At 35.8% G+C, this 16906-nt stretch overlaps 1 protein-coding gene across 4 annotated transcripts in view; it reads right to left on the bottom strand.

The window, feature by feature from the left end:
• Positions 1-16906, bottom strand: part of LOC309511137 (E3 ubiquitin-protein ligase TRIM39-like) — an 86787-nt gene that overhangs the window by 47996 nt on the left and 21885 nt on the right. Inside the window, exon 1 of one of the 4 annotated variants that reach the window (XM_082186225.1) lies at positions 8797-8903. The exons of 2 other annotated variants lie outside the window; for them this stretch is intronic. The gene's annotated coding sequence lies outside the window, so the exon portion shown is untranslated. Of the gene's footprint in view, positions 1-8796; positions 8904-16906 lie in introns of those variants that run through there. One more of the 4 variants, XM_082186224.1, reaches the window with a different exon arrangement.

The raw sequence follows: 16906 nt of genomic DNA, 5'->3' as shown, positions 1-16906 counted from the left end.
ATGACGTAATGGGCGCGAAGCACCCTCATTGGTTCTGACGTCATGAGGGGCCTCTATCGATGGGCTGGTGCAGTTGCCGCAGAGCAGCTAATGGACGCGCGAGCTGTCTCGCCCATGTCTGCATGCTGCTGCAATGCGTTTTACATTATTGCAAAATTAAGGATAATTTTTGGCTTCAATATCTCGAGGAAAAGAGGTTTTCCCCTAGCGTAAGATACTTACGCAAGTACGAGAGAATCTCTCGTAAGAGAACCCGCGACACTCCAGTACCAAGTGCGCATGACACATGCCTATCTACGGCAAGCCCAGAAGGGAAAAATACATTGCATACAGAATTAGTGCATCGTAACAGAATTCAACAAAGTCTGTTACACTAATAAAAAATTATGAATTTTACGAAATGATAAACATTGTATTTTAAATTCGCGCTGAAACTGTATTTACCTTTTTTTAAAAATAATCCATTAAACCTGCTGAGAAAAGAGGAGCGTGAAATGATCAGTTCCACGCAAACTGCAAACAAAAACTTGCATGTCTGTGGACGAGCTCCGCCGAAATGTTGACACCGTTCACCGTTTTGGAATAAAAGGTGCAATGAATAACAACATGCCAAGACCCATCATTATGCAGTTTGTTTTGCGAACGGTGAAGGACGGCGTGTGGAAGATGTCGAGGGAGGCCAGAGTGTGCAAAGAGAAGAAGATCATCTTTAAAGAGGACTTCTCCAAAGAAGATCGGGAGGCGAGGGAGAAGCTGTGGCCACGGGTGGATGAAGCCAGGCGCCGCGGAAAGAAGGCTTTTTTGAAGGAAGGATACGCGATCATCGATGGGAAAAAGGTTTATCCTTGATGCATATATGGTAGGCTACATTCCACAACTTTGATTGAAAAACTAATCACACGTTTTCCAAGTTGTTGTTTCTTCTGTTATTATGGGCTGTTGAATAGATTAGGAAAAAAGACTCATTGATATGATTAAATAGCCCAAGGTTTTGACTGAAACATTTGGAGGTTTGGTTGAGCCCTAATATACTTTGGACAGAATTGCTCATTCCTGCTCTTTTGTTAACTCAAGAGCGTTTTCATTAGGCACTATCTTTATTTGTTTTTTAGTGTTCAATGTCGGTTTTGTTTACTTCTTTAAATGTTAGAGGTTTGAAAAATCTTACAAAGCGCAAGGCACTTTTTTTTATTTTGTAAAGAACTTAAGGCAAATTAAAATTTTTTACAGGAAACACATTCGGGTACAGCAGATGAACAATTTTGGAAACAGCAGAGGGGGGATAATGTTTTATATTCTCATGGTACCAATTATTCGGCAGGTGTAATGATACTTTGTAACAGGTTTACAGGAAAAGTAATTAGTCATGAAGGAGATAAAGATGGCCACTGGCTGATTGCAGCTATTGAAATATGTGACCAAAAAATTATTGTGCTTTCAATTTACGGATATAATAGCAAACTGAACAACAGAAGTATGTTAGAGAAACAGTGACAGAGTGGAAAGCTGTTCATATGACAGATAAAGTTGTTATGGGAGGTGATTTTAACATTGCTCCAAATTCTTGGTTGGATAGACTACCTCCTAGAGGCCAACAACCTGAAAACAACGAAGTACTACACAATTTTTGTATTGAAACTAATACTTTTGACTATTGGCGTTGAATAACCCTACAAATTTGGAATATACATGGATTAGTGCTTCAAACGGGAACCAACGGTCAAGGCTAGATTACTGGCTAATCTCACATCCAATAAGTAATAATGTTCAGAAATGTGAGATTATTACATCTCCGCTCACCGACCACTGTTTAGCTTATCCTTGTTAGTAACCAAACAACCACGGTCTTCGGGTAATATATGGAAACTAAACAATAGACTTTTATCAAATTATGTTTTTTGCAAACAAATAAAATCCCTCTGTATAAAAGTAAAAGGAATGGATATGTCAAATAAAGGGAAGTGGGAATGGTTGAAATTTGAAACAAAGAGGTTGGCAATTGAAACGGGAAAAAGCATGTCAAGAACAAGTAAACTAAAACAGAAATAAATACTGAAAAGGATTAACATACTCTGTGGTAAAACTAATGCTTCGGAGGAAGAACTAACTGAGTTGAACTCCCTCCAAAAACAGGATGAAATTTATTTAGAAAAAGCAAGTGGAGCCTTTGTACGATCCAGGGCTAGATGTATGGAAGTAAAATAATGTCAAATGTTTTTGAAATAAAAAGCCTGTTGAATTGCACTACTTGAAAAAAAAATAGCCATTGCATTAACCATGCTTGCATTTTAATGCATTGTATTTTTAGGGCTTGCATTTTTATGGGCTGAAATTCAACATGGTTGAATATTTAAGCTGTGAATATTTCAATTAAAAACATTTCAAACACCTTTTCATTATTAAAAATTCAATAATCCATATTCACCTTTCATATTTCACTTCCAAAATATTCAAACTGTTTAAAAATACAACCAATAATATTCAACAGGCAATTTTTGGTCCATTTTATTTCGCTTTGCAAATTCACTTCCACAAATTCAGTGGTTCAAATTCGACAGTAAATTCAACATTGACGTCCAGGAACTGCAGGAAAAGCAGTAGATTGCCGAGCATACTCTCCATCTGCTGTTAGTCAACCTCACCAGCAGGGGGTGCAAACGCGTGTTGTTGACGAAGACATTCATTCATAAAATGAAAATGATTATCTGTGTCAGTATATGCGGAAAAGATGATAAAGACACAAAAGCTGTGTTTATGTTTCATTCAATAACAATAGGCTGTAGGCTACTATACAGGCTACAGGCAAGAAGATGGACTCAGAATATGAACTTAACGCGCAAAGTTTCATGCTGAGCGTTTCGTGATATACTGGCATAAAACACTTGATCAATTAATACTAACACTTTCTCTTCTCTTCTCTTCTATCTCTCTCTCTCTCTCTCTCTCTCTCTCTCTCTCTCTCTCTCTCTCTCTTCAAATGCTATCGAAGTTAGAAACGTGTATACCAAAGTCGTATACAATTTAGAGACGGTCCCTAAATGTGCGAATGTCCAACATCAAGCCAACTTTATGCCAGTCTATCACTGGGAAACGCTCAGCATTAAGCTTTGCGCGTTATTCTGAGTCCATCTGCTTGCCTGCGAGTTTGGTCTTTTACATCACTGTAGTCCATTAAAGGGATAGTTCACTTTGAAATTAAATTTTGGTATGTTTCAGCTTACCTCAAGGGCATCCAAGATGTAGGTGTCTTTTTTTCCGCAGTAGTTTCAATTTTGATATTTTTAGGTCAAACCGTTCTTGTCTGTCAGTCATATAATGCAGGTCGATGGTCACTGTCTCAAAGAGCATGCACAGAGTCCAAATTAAAACAATTCCCCATCGTCCAAATTAAACAATTCCCCATCGTAAGTACACATTGATGGCCTAAGACACGAAACGAGCGGTTTGTGTGAGAAAACGAACAGTATTTATATTGTTGTTACCTCTTGTACACAGCCACGTCCAAGTGATCTGAGAGCGCGGGCGGGTATTGATATATACACTAGATGTCGCCTTGGCTACGGTTTCATTCCAATGAACTGCAGTAGCCAAGGCGACTTCTATTGTATATATCTATACCCGCCCGCGCTCTCAGATCACTTGGACGTGGCTGTGTACAAGAGGTAAAAACGATATAAATATTGTTCGTTTTCTCACACGAAACCACTCGTTTTGTGTCTTAGGCCATCAATGTGTACTTACGATGGGGAAATGTTTAATTTGGACGATGGGGTTGTATATGTCCAGCAGGGGAATCCTGAAGTATTGAGGGAAACCCTGCATGCAGCACATCGCCACAATATAAAGTTAAGGCAACTAAACAACCAAGAGAAATATATGTCAACCTCAAAAATGTAACATTGGATCTGTATATCCGCATCGGGGAATAACATAATCTCGTTCACAGTAGAGAAAGATGCATGTAGGCAACACAGGAAAAGTAACCGTGAAGGCACTGAATTTAACATAAAACAACCGTCATAATAATCACAAATACACCTACATTGCTGTGAGTTTTATGAATGAATGACTTGCTCTAATTTTGCTGGTCTTCGTCAACAACACGCGCTTTTGCACCCCCTGCTGTTGAGGTAGACTAACAGCAGATGGAGAGTATGCTCGGCAATCTACTGCTTTTCCTGCAGTTCCTGGATGGTCTATGTTGAATTTACTGTCGAATTTGAACCACTGAATTTGTGGAAGCGAATTTGCAAAGCGAAATAAAATGGACCGAAAATTGCCTATTGAATATTATTGGTTGTATTTTTAAACAGTTTGAATATTTTGGAAGTGAAATATGAAAGGTGAATATGGATTATTGAATTTTTAATAATGAAAAGGTGTTTGAAATGTTTTTAATTGAAATATTCACAGCTTAAATATTCAACCATGTTGAATTTCAGCCCATAAAAATGCAAGCCCTAAAAATACAATGCATTAAAATGCAAGCATGGTTAATGAAATGCCTATTTTTTTTCAAATAGTGCAATTCAACAGGCTTTTTATTTCAAAAACATTTGACATTATTTTACTTCCATATCGATGGATCGAAGAAGGTGAGAAGAACACAACATATTTCTATGGCTTAGAAAAGTTTAGGCAGTCTAAAAAAAGAATCTGCAAATTAACAAAAAATGACACAGTCATAGAAGACCCTAAATACAGGAGGAAGTTCAACTCTTTTACTCTGACTTGTATAGCTCAAATTTCCACAAAGAGGACTGTGAATCCTTTTTTACTCTAATTAAGAGCAATATTAAAAGGATTGGGGAGAACAACAAAAAAAGGTTAGAAGGCAAAATAAATCTACAAGAAATAGAAAATGCCCTGAAAAAAATGAAAAATGGGAAGTCACCTGGAATTGACCTCGGAATTTTGTACGTTTTTTTGGGAAGATATCAAAGAATTGTTATTGAATGCATTTATCGAATGTATACAAGAAGGATGTCTTACTCCAACAATGAAAACTGGTATAATAACCCTACTCCCCAAATCAAAAAAAGATATAACAAATTTAGACAATTGGAGACCTATTATGTTGCTCTGCAATGATTATAAGTTATTAGCGTTAATATATGCAGAGATATTGAAAACAGTAATTGATAAAATAGTAGATGAAACTCAGTCTGCGTTTATAAAAGGTAGAAGTATACATAATAATGTGAGATTAATATTGGACATGCTGGACTATCGGTCTATTCTGGAATCGGAAAGCCTGATTTTATTTATAGACTATTTCAAAGCTTTCGATTCTATAGAACACGATTTTTTATTTTCTACTTTAGAAAATTTTGGATTCTACAAAAATTTTTGTTCAGTGATCAAAATGTTCTATACTGATATTTACAGTTATGTCTCCTTAAACCCAGGACTAACACCTAGAGTAAATATAACTTGCGGAATAAGACAAGGATGTCCAATTAGTCCCAAGTTGTTCATTTTATGTACACAGCTACAGCATATCTGATATTAAATCATCCAAATTTTCAGGGTATACATTTTTTTGATTACGAATTTCGCCTTAGTCAGTTTGCAGACGACACGGTCTTCTTCCTTAGGGATAAATCTATGGTTAGCAATGCATTGCAAATAATCTAAATTTTTTCCAAAGCTTCAGGTCTTCGTTTAAATATGAAAAAGTGTGAGCTACTTGCGTTATTTGACTGTATAGATACAGAAATAATGTCAATCCCTGTTAAAAAAGAAGATAAATATCTTGGAGTTAAGATGGTTAAAGATGAAAAACAAAGAGAGGAAATTAATATGAATGAAAAAATTGCTCAAATACAAGTATCCTTAAACCACTGGCTTAGTAGAGATCTTTCCATTTTTGGGCGTAACTTATTGTCCAAGGCTGAGGGTACCTGTATATCCAAATTGGTTTATCCATGTCAATCTCTTTACATTGCTCCAAAAAACATGAGGAAAATTAACTCCATTATATATAAATTTATCTGGAGAAATAAGACCTACTATGTTAAACAATCTCAGTTGGTTAAAGAGTATAATAGGGGAGGTATCAAAACAGTGGATTTTGAGGCAATGTTAGGAACATTTAAAATAAAGTGGTTGAAAGAGTTTCTATTGAAGTCGGATTCAATATGGTTTCATATTCCAAAAAGTATTTTCAAGAAGTTTGGCGGGTTAAAATTTCTTTTGAAATGTGACTTTGAAATTTCTAAAATACCTTTTAAATTATCTGAGTTTCATAAACAGGTTTTGCATCATTGGAAGATAGTATTCACCCATAACTTTACCCCTCATTGTGCCACCTTGTGGAATAATAGAATAATTGTATCAAACAAAAAGTCTTTGTTCAACCAGCTTTGGTTTGACCAAGGCATTATCTTTGTACATTACATTTTAGATATAAACGGTGAAATCTTACAGTTACAAGATTTCAAAAACTAATTTAATAATATTCAATGTTCTCTTAAAGAATATAGGAAAAACTGTAAATCTATCCCAGTGATTTTGATACAGCTGATAAAAAACACAATTAGTTTTTCTAATGTCCAAATCAAACTTCCAAACTTAATGATAGGAGAATTAAACATTACGGACAAAAAATGTGACAACAAATATTTAAATAAAGCTTTCAAAGGATATATATATATCATGATTATGATAGGAAGATAAAACTTAAAATATTAGATAATCCAACAATTACAAAAACATTGGAAATTTATAAAATTACCAATTGCACCCAAAGTAAAAGAAATGCAATTTAAAATTCTTAACAACTACTATCCATCTGCGGAGACACTGAGGGGTAGATTTGGTTTTGAAGTTGACCCTTGCGACTTTTGTCATGAAAACCCAGAACGAACAGAACATTTATTCTTCCTTTGCTCAGTTAGTAGGAAGTTCTGGCAAGATGTCCATAGTTGGTTAAATATTAAAATTAGTGAACTTGAACAATTTACAATCGAAGATATTCTTATTTATAATTCTAAAATGACGAGGGACATTTCACTTTTGATTAACCTTATCATCATTATGGGCAAATACCACATTCACAAAAATAAATGGAAAAAACAATTGCCAAATGTAAACTGTTTTAAAAACGAATTTCGTATGTTATTATCCTCCTTGAACCTTGTAAAAAATTCTAAACAAACTGTAGAAGACATTTGTTATGCTGCTGAAATTTTTTGATCCTGTAACACATTATTTATTTGAGAACAATGCCTTATTTATTTATTTTTTTTTATTTATTTTTTTGTCAAATCTGCATTTTGTTGATGCCTTGCCTGTTTTTTTTTGCTGTTGTCTCCACGAGAGTTTGTAATAAACATTAATAAAATAAAATAAAAACTCGTAAATAAAGGAATGCGCATGCTCATGCCTCAATTGTCTACGCCTACACCGATTGCTGTATTATAAACCAATAATATGAGTGTGGGCGGAAGCGGGGCGACACACGCCCCAATCGTCCAGACTGCATTCTGGGATTACTCGTTATGTAGGTGTTTGTACGGAAGCGTATTGCATTCACTTGAGAAAAAAAAATCTACTCTGTTTTTCTGAATTAACGAGTTAATTATCTCAGAATTACTAGATAATTTTTCATAATTTTTTTATTTTTATTCTGTTTTTCTGAATTAACGAGTTAATTATCTCAGAATTACGAGATAATTTTTCATGAATAAAAGTTTTTGCTCTGTTTTTCTGAATTAATGACTTAATTATCTCAGAATTCTGAGATAATTAAGTCATTAATTCAGAAAAACAGAGCAATTTTTTTTAAATGAAAAATTATCTCATAATTCTGAGATAATTAAGTCATTAATTCAGGAAAACAGCAAATATTTTTATTTAAAGAAAAAATTATCTCATAATTTTGAGATAATTAAGTCATTAATTCAGAAAAACAGAGCAAAAACGTTTTATTCATGAAAAATTATCTCGTAATTCTGAGATAATTAACTCGTTAATTCAGAAAAACAGAGCAAAAACTTTTTTTTCATGAAAAATTATCTCGTAATTCTGAGATAATTAACTCATTAATTCAGAAAAACAGAGTAGATTTTTTTTTCTCAAGTGAATGCAATACGCTTCCGTATGTTTGTGCTAGCTAGACAAATATTCAAGAAAAAAAAGACATTTGTGAGAAAATATTCTACAACTCTGAATGAATTCACATACTGATTTGCGGATGAGCAAAATTTGTCCGTAACTTCACATTTTTTTAATGCGTTTTGCACCATATGCACTGCAGCAACTGTAGCAAAAATTCGAGCGTATGCTACGAGTTTCTTAATTTGTGATTTGTAGAATAGGATTTGTGCACCCGCAAAGAAGAATTTGAGGTGTAGCCTAACTGTTGTGTTGTGTTTGTGGGAGAGAGAAAAAATCTACAAGTTTGCAACTCTTAAAACATTTCTCTCTGTGACTTCAAATTTACTGATAGCCTACCTAACAGTTACATATGGCTATTCTCTACAACTACAAATTCCGCTGTCACATGCGGTCAGTTGATTTGCACCAAAATACCTGCATACTTTCCCATTGAGAATGATCAACAAATTTATATCTGGATAATTTAGATCGGTCGTGGGCCCTGTGTCTCACCTGGTTGCACGGCAACATTGCCCGTTACTCAGTGTATCATCTCCTTAAAGTTGGCCTAGTTGAGTATTTGACATGCTTAACCCTGGTTCTGTTCAACTTATTGTAGTTTGACAAACCCAACTAAATCAGATCACTTCCATTAGAAACCCTGTTCAGCACAATCTCTCTTATATTTCTAATTACCTTGTGAGGATCAGATGTGTCAAGACGCTTTGAACGGATCAATAAATATTCTGTTGTTTAAAGAGGTTGATAGTTTCAGGAGTCCATATTGTTGTTGATCAAGTTAGTTTCACTTTCTCTGAATCTCTCTCTGAACTACAGTGATGTCAGAGAGCTCCTCCTCTTGTATTCACACATTTACATTTGTCCTGTAACTGGAGATGCAGTTTTACGCCCCTGTTGTTCCTGATGCGGCCAGTAGGGGGAGAGGCTGAATACCATTGTGGTACAGAGATTGTGCGGACTTGAGCATGCGCCGTCAATAGCTGAGAAAACCCGCGTTATATAAAAATGAATGAATACTGTTATTATGTCACGAAATGTAGTTTTAAGAGTTTTTCAGGCGAGAATTTGTTTGTTTAAATCTTAAATATGGGGTTTATTTATAAAGAGAGCGCCTACATTTGAAAAATGAGATCCAGGTGATCACCGGGCGCTCAGCACTGATCAACCCTACCCAGAACAGCCTTACCTCGGTGGCTGGCTTCGATGTCTCTGTAGTGGTTAAACATTATATATCTAGTTGCCTTTTTCTTCTCAGATGGCTAAATCATGACATAGGAATTTAGAAAGGGATGAATTGTGTTTGTCTTCATAAAATGCTATGTAGGACACTGTTAGGTGACAATAATGAATACTACAGCAGAGCAGATATTTCATCGAGTGATTACACTGTAGGCTATGTCTGATGGGCTAATCTGAATGTAACTTTGTAAATAAATTCACAACAACATATATCACTCAGTCGTAGGCCTATATGAAAACCTAAATATATAACTAGGCTACAGTAGACTTCTCTATAGCCTGCTGTATCATTACATTGTCCATCTGATCCATGTGTATTATTAATTTTTCATTTAATAAAAAACTAAATTCATTCAATTGAAATTCATTTGTCTCCTGTAGTAAGCTATATGAAGACCAACAGTGAATTATCTTCTGATATTTTAATCCGTAGTGCAGATCATTACACTGTATTTGATATCTTAATTTAACGTTTATTAAATTATTCAACGTCTGTTTGGATCTTTTTAAATTTTCAGCCATCCGAATGGGCTAGTGACAGGCAGCACACATGGCACGACTCGTGTTTGTCATCAGTCTTGTATTTTTGTTTTATTTATACAACTGACCACAGGTCATAAACCTGAAATAAGAAATAAACCAGTGTTACAAATATATCCATTGAAATGCAAAATAATGATGGGAGGGACTATAATGTTTAGGCTACTTTTTAAACATCGATTTAATGTTATTTCGCTGTAGGCCTAGGCCTATCCTCTCTCCTGCTATCATAAAAATACACTTAGGCCTACTACTTGTATTTTTAAATTTTTCATATGGCACATTTAGTGTCCAACACCAAATATTTTAGTCAGAATTGGTGCGCTCTTCCTATTCAATCGCTCCGTCTGTTTGGCCGCCTCAGGAATAACAGGGGTGTAAAAACGGCCTGTTCCAGGTCTGCAGCCTCCCCAGGCTCCCCAATAGCCTATAGGGGTGGCAGTCGTTATCGGCCGATAGATATTTTTATAAAATTCTGTACCAGGTGTCTGAAAAGGACAATAAATTTGCAACGTCTTTACTTTTCTGCAAGCCATTGTAGTCATTTGAGAAGAGATTCAAGAGATGAATAGAATAACTAGAGATTTATTAACACATTAAAATATGCTCTTTGAGTCATTTCTATATTGTAGTCTTGCATTACACATACAGAAAGAAGCAGTCATTAGCAAAAGTCTCCAGTAGAGGCCATTCTCTCACAATGACTGTTGTTATCAGTGTTATTGTTATGTATTAATACTGTTATTCCCCATTGTGCCTGCAGGTGGCACTGCCACTTGCAATTATTAATTGTGTTCTTTAAAGGGATAGTTCACTTTGAAATTAATTTTTGGTATGTTTTAGCTTACCTCAAGGGCATCCAAGATGTTGGTGTCTTTTTTTCCGCAGTAGTTTCAATTTTTATATTTTTAGGTCAAACCGTTCTTGTCTGTCAGTCATATAATGCAGGTCTATGGTCACTGTCTCAAAGAGCATGCACAGAGTCCAAATTAAAACAATTCCCCGTCGTCCAAATTAAACAATTCCCCATCGTAAGTACACATTGATGGCCTAAGACACGAAACGAGCGGTTTGTGTGAGAAAACGAACAGTATTTATATCGTTTTTACCACTTATACACAGCCATGTCCAAGTGATCTGATCTGACGTGTACGCAGACTGGTGCATAGATATATACACACTAGATGTCGCCTTGTCTACGGCAGTTCATTGGAACGAATGTCTTTAAGGCGACATCTAGTGTTGACATCTATGGAGTTGACCAATTTAATCTATAATTTGCTTTATAAATATCCAGTAAAGTTGTTAAATTTAGTGGCTAATGCATTAGTCCACTTTTTTCCTTCAAAATAGTCTTGATAATAGAAAAAACAAAACATTTTGAAACATTTGCATGTCCACACTATATTTTCTGTATCATTCTGTGACTTGAACCATCCTGAATGTTAGATTTGTCAATATTATATACAGGCCTACTTTTTTGGTCCCTGTAAGATTTCACTTTAATAATATCATAATTTGTCACTCTATAGAGTATATATGAAGAGTTCAGATGCAAAAGCCTCTAAATGCCATTTGAAATTTTCTTATAGAATGATCATTTTTATCAAGCTCGTATACTTAAAATCAATAATTTCACTTAAATGGCAATGAAGATTATCTATTAATTATCATTTAAGTGAAATTACTGAACTTAAATATACAAGCTTCACTGTTAGACTTTTTATCGTATTTTTGTGGTAACTTACTGGCAGCACTATTGCCAGTACCGTAAGTTCCCCTTTACAGTAGCTTACTGTAAATGTGTCTTACGGTATGATGCCCTTACCGCAATTTAATTTTACAGTAAGATGCCCTTACCGCAATTTAATTTTACAGTAAGATGCCCTTACCGCAATTGATGCCCTTACCGCAATTTCATTTTACAGTATGATGCCCTTACCGCAATTTCATTTTACAGTAAGATGCCCTTACCGCAATTTCATTTTACAGTATGATGCCCTTACCGCAATTTCATTTTACAGTATTATGCCCATTTTACACTTTTATTATTTATATTTTACATGAATGCTATTTAATTTAATACATTTCAAAAAAGTGACTTGAGTCCATGTGCATCAGCATATTCTTTATTCACTCTCACAATCAATTACATCCATTTTATTTATTTATTGTGATGCAACATTAGGCAAGGCAGTTTTAATTATATAGCACGTCATACACTTTGGCAATTAAAAGTGCTTTACACAGTAAGGAATTAAAATAATTACAAAATTACAAAAAAGGAAAATTAAAGTGCCCCTATTATGGATTTCTGAAAATGACCTTTCATGTAATGTGTAACAGCTCTAAGGCCTCGTTTACAAGTGAAATGTAACCCAATTCAGATTTTTTGCTCATGTGACAGTGTAAACAGGAAAAAAAAAACACATGCATTCAGATATTTCAAGATCGGTTTCAGGCCTCATTCATATGTGAAAATAAATCAGATATAAATCAGATATGTGCCAATGCGACTGTCAAGTAAACAGGCTGATCGGATTTTCTGAGGCATTAGGCTACTTCTCCGCGGTTTAAAGACAAGAGCAACCCCGATGCGCGTCTGCAAAGGGACGGATGGCCTGTCGAAACGTTGTGTCGTCATAGGAGAGGAATGTGGACAAACGTTGACACAACATATCAAAGGTTGGCTTGCTCATCCTAAAATTTCGGACCCACTGCTTCTCGTTAAAGCTCGCCACAATATGCTCCTACCAGTCCTGAGATCTCTCTAGCACACAATAACTGAAGCATATGCGTGCACTGCAATGATGGCACTTTTCGTCCTCCTCTGCCTCATAATCATGGTGATGTTTGGCGAACTTCGCATATATCGCAGAGCTATCATCAAGCATATTTTGCATTTGTCCATCTGTGTAAGATAATTGAACCCTTTAAGCATGCGCAATGTTTCAGATAGTATGGCAATTGTAAACACCTGAATCGGATATGGGTCACAATTGAAAGAACGTGTAATCCGACGGTCAAAAAAAAAAAAATCAAATATATAGCCAACAAATCAGAATTGGGCATCAAGACCTGCAGTGTGAACGAGGCCTCTGAGGCCTAATCGTTTTTCAAACGAGTCATAAGCCATTTAGTGGTGACGTCAAGACGGAACATTAGCATATTGCCGACACCAGGGAAAACTTGAACCCCTTCAAACACTACAGCTGATCCCTGTGGATGCTGGATAGCATCATGTTGAGAAGACGCTGTGCTGTACAATGTGACGGTAAAGCCAGTTTTATTTTCACTGCCCAAGGATGAGCATGTGAAGAATCAGTGGTTAAAGTTCATCTTTACCATGATATCATAGCAGTATAATCCTAAACTTTTGCTGTGTTCCCTTTATTTCACTGACGACAGCTTCTCAAATCTCGGAGTTCAATGCAGGATTCGCAAACCGCTTGCTTTTGAAAGATGGTGTTCTAAATAATTAGTTTTGACTTTTATATTGTGTTGGTCTCCTACTAACTGGCTAACTCACATTATCACTGTCTTACTTAAAGGGTTAGTTCACCCAAAAATTTAAATTCTGTCAGTAATTACTCACCCTCATGTTGTTCCAACCCCGTAAGACCTTCGTTCATCTTCAGAACACAAATTAAGATATTTTTGATGAATCTGAGAGCTGGATCACTCCTCCATAAGCTTCTAAGGGATTGGAACTTGCAGGCCCAGAAAATGTATTAAAGACATCGTTAATCTAGTCCAAGTGACTACAGTGGCTCAATCTTAAGTTTATAAAGCGACGAGAATACTTTTTGTGCGCAAAAAACACACAAAAACAACGACTTTATTCCACTATTCGCGTACAACACAGAGGCGCTGCGCAGTTATACTACGTGAAAAAAACTCGAGGCCCAGAGAAAACTAAATGAATAGTGGAATAAAGTCGTTATTTTTGTGGTTTTTTTGCGCACAAAAAGTATTCTCGTCGCTTTATAGACTTAAGATTGAGCCACTGTAGTCACTTGGACTATATTAACGATCTCTTTAATACATTTTCTGGGCCAGCAAGTTATAATGTCTTAGAAGCCTATGGAGGAGTGATCTAGCTCTCAGATTTAATCAAAAAATATCTTAATTTGTGTTCCGAAGATGAACGAAGGTCTTACGGGGTTGGAACAACATGAGGGTGAGTAATTACTGACAGAATTTTCATTTTTGGGTGAACTAACCCTTTAAATACCTATGCTAATCAGTTTATGGGCCAGGATTATCTATAACTGTGTCTATTAATGCAGTGTATCACTGAGAAACGTCCTGCTTGAGTCGTCCTTGTGATGGAGGTTCGGGTTGAATAACTAGTTCTTCCAGTGTTTCATTATTGGACTCGCGTTCGGATTGATTTGGTAAAATCGACGTCATTGTTTGTTATTGTGTTTAGTTTACAGTGTAGGAAGCCTCAGGACAGCTGATGTTGTTATGGCAATGGGTGTTTTTGTTTAAGACGCGCGCTGTATGCAGTAAACCAATCACAACAGACTGAGCTGTCTGGCCAGTAGCATGTGGAAAGGAGGGATTTAGAGAGATTGATTCATCTGACGAGCCGTTTAAGAATCTTTGAAAAAATGTGGTGATGTGCAAATGTATATTATGAGAAAAATAAACAGTTTTTTTTACCTTTGATGCACGTAAACCTGTTGTAGGTAAGTGTTGTAGTAAATAGCATAATAGGGGCACTTTAAAACAGTTATAAAAACAATAAAAAAATGTACAGTACAGTTATAAAATGAATTAAAAGAATAAAAAGATAATATATAGATACATTTCTCATCTGGCAATACACCGGTGTATCATATTTTTCTCAACTCCCAGTTTTACGCTGAGATTTTCCCATGGTGATTACACTGTGTCTGTGGTGTTCTTGCGGCACGCCTAAGAAATCAACTTATCCAAAAAAACAGATTTTTCCCTAAAATCGTACATGAGAAGCTCTAGGACTGACTCACGGGGTAACCTCGGGTTCACTGCCCCATCAGTCCGCACCCCAAAGATTTGTCCAGAAGCTCTAGGAATGGAATCGATCCAGTCCGCACCCCACAGAACCTCGAGTTTAATTACACATCAAACTCACTACTTCACCACAGACAGAGGTCATCAGCATGGTTTCATCTCTCAATTTCCCCAATTTAGTAATTTATGTTTGTCTCTTACCCAATTGCATTTGAGTTCAGTTTAGAATCAAGAGGAGGATGCAAAAAGAGAACTGAATTCATAACAAATCAAAGCAGGGATCATGACAATACGCAAAAAAAGCATCCCAGCTGGTCTTGACTGGCCTCCATACCGGTAAACCACTGATGGCTGATCTGAAAAAACAACAACAAAAAAAACCTGAGAAAATGTGTGAGAAATGGTCATGAGTTTATTTAATCTAAATTTGTTCATGGACAGACGAGGAATCAACTTGTGCAACAGAAGTTATTACCAGTCGAGTTAGTTTAAATAGTATAGCTTTATTGCACATCCCTTGTTAGGGAACTCTATTAATTGCCTGAATGTACAATTACGTTAAAGGTACACTGAGTAACTTTATGGCCCTTCAAACTCAAATCTGAAATAGAAAGCTTTTGTAACATTACAAATGTTTTTACTGTCACTTTTAGCTCAATTTCATGCATCCTTGCCTTGCATCCTTATTCATTTCATTCAACAACCCCAAAAAAAAATAATAATAAAATAAAATAAAATAAAATACTGACTGTTCAGATAAATGCTGTTGTTTTGAACTTTCTATTCAAAGAATTCTGAAAAAAAAGTGTACAACTGAAAATAATCAGAAATGTTTCTTGATTCACACAAGTGCCCCTAAAAAATGTATGCTGCAAGTTCTGCATTACAATATGTTAATCACATAATGCATCTGATAGTTAGTCAAAACATACTTACAAAGTCAAAGATGCTCAGTGCTGAGGCTCTTAAAAGAGCCTTTGGGCTGTAGTTAGCTCCTGTTGACAGGGAAAAGAGAGAAATAGAAGCAAGAAACATTATTTTTCAGCAATGATTATTGGCAAATGACTATATGTTAAGAACATGATAAATGACAGATCTAGGATGACTGCTAGATTGATCAATTTCACAATCAGATGACAGTTTTACCAACAATTGTCATAGAATTTAAAAAAATATATATTTTGCAATGAATATTTTTAAATTAGTCTGCTTTTACATTGCTTTAAATGCCTTACTATTTTAACATGTCATATTTCGGTCCTGTGCAGAGTGAATCCAGCATTTATACGTAGCTGTCACATCTCTTACATCGTGTCTACATTTTGTTAATGAGAGTTTTCGCGAGCCTGCATAATTCGGCACTGAATAAAAACTCCTGCGTTCTCCAGAGCGCGAAAACAAATAAGCAAATATGCACTGGAGCGTTTGGCAAATCTGTTTCGCCAATATATTATAACCGAGGCTGCTCTTTCTTGCGTTTGAGAACTCGCATAGAACCGGGCATGGGGCAGAGAGAGCGCGAGAGAGCGCCTTTGAGAAAACGCGCTGTAGGCCAAACTTACCTTAAAACGCCACACATTTAACTGACGAGTAAAATATGCCATAACTCTGGTCGTAAAAAGGACAGAAAACCTTTGTTTGTGTAAATATTAGATTGGGTCCATCTACTGGAAAAGGCAGTCAGTCAATTCTATGGCATTTAATGGGATATTAAAGAGGCAGTTTCGAGGAAAATTTGACTGTCCTGTGAGCTGTTATTAAAAGTCTATTCGATTTTATTATTTACTTTCTTCATAAATTTAGCTATATTTAATTGATATTGGTAATGGTTTACTTTATAAAAGTAACTTATAAAATAAATGTGTTCAGTAAAAAGTACTTACCTCAGAAAAAAACCCAGCTGGCGTCTAGCGATAGCTCCACTCTCAGCAGGTACGTCCGTTATGAGCGCGCACTCGACACGTGACGTCACACAAACCTCAGTTTACATTCTGCCAGGTTGTTG

This window comes from Leuciscus leuciscus (genome assembly GCF_965113295.1).
Source record: "Leuciscus leuciscus genome assembly, chromosome: 12".
Lineage (NCBI taxonomy): Eukaryota > Metazoa > Chordata > Actinopteri > Cypriniformes > Leuciscidae > Leuciscus > Leuciscus leuciscus.
Note: the sequence above shows the minus strand (reverse complement) of the source record. Positions and strands in the feature narration are given on the sequence as shown.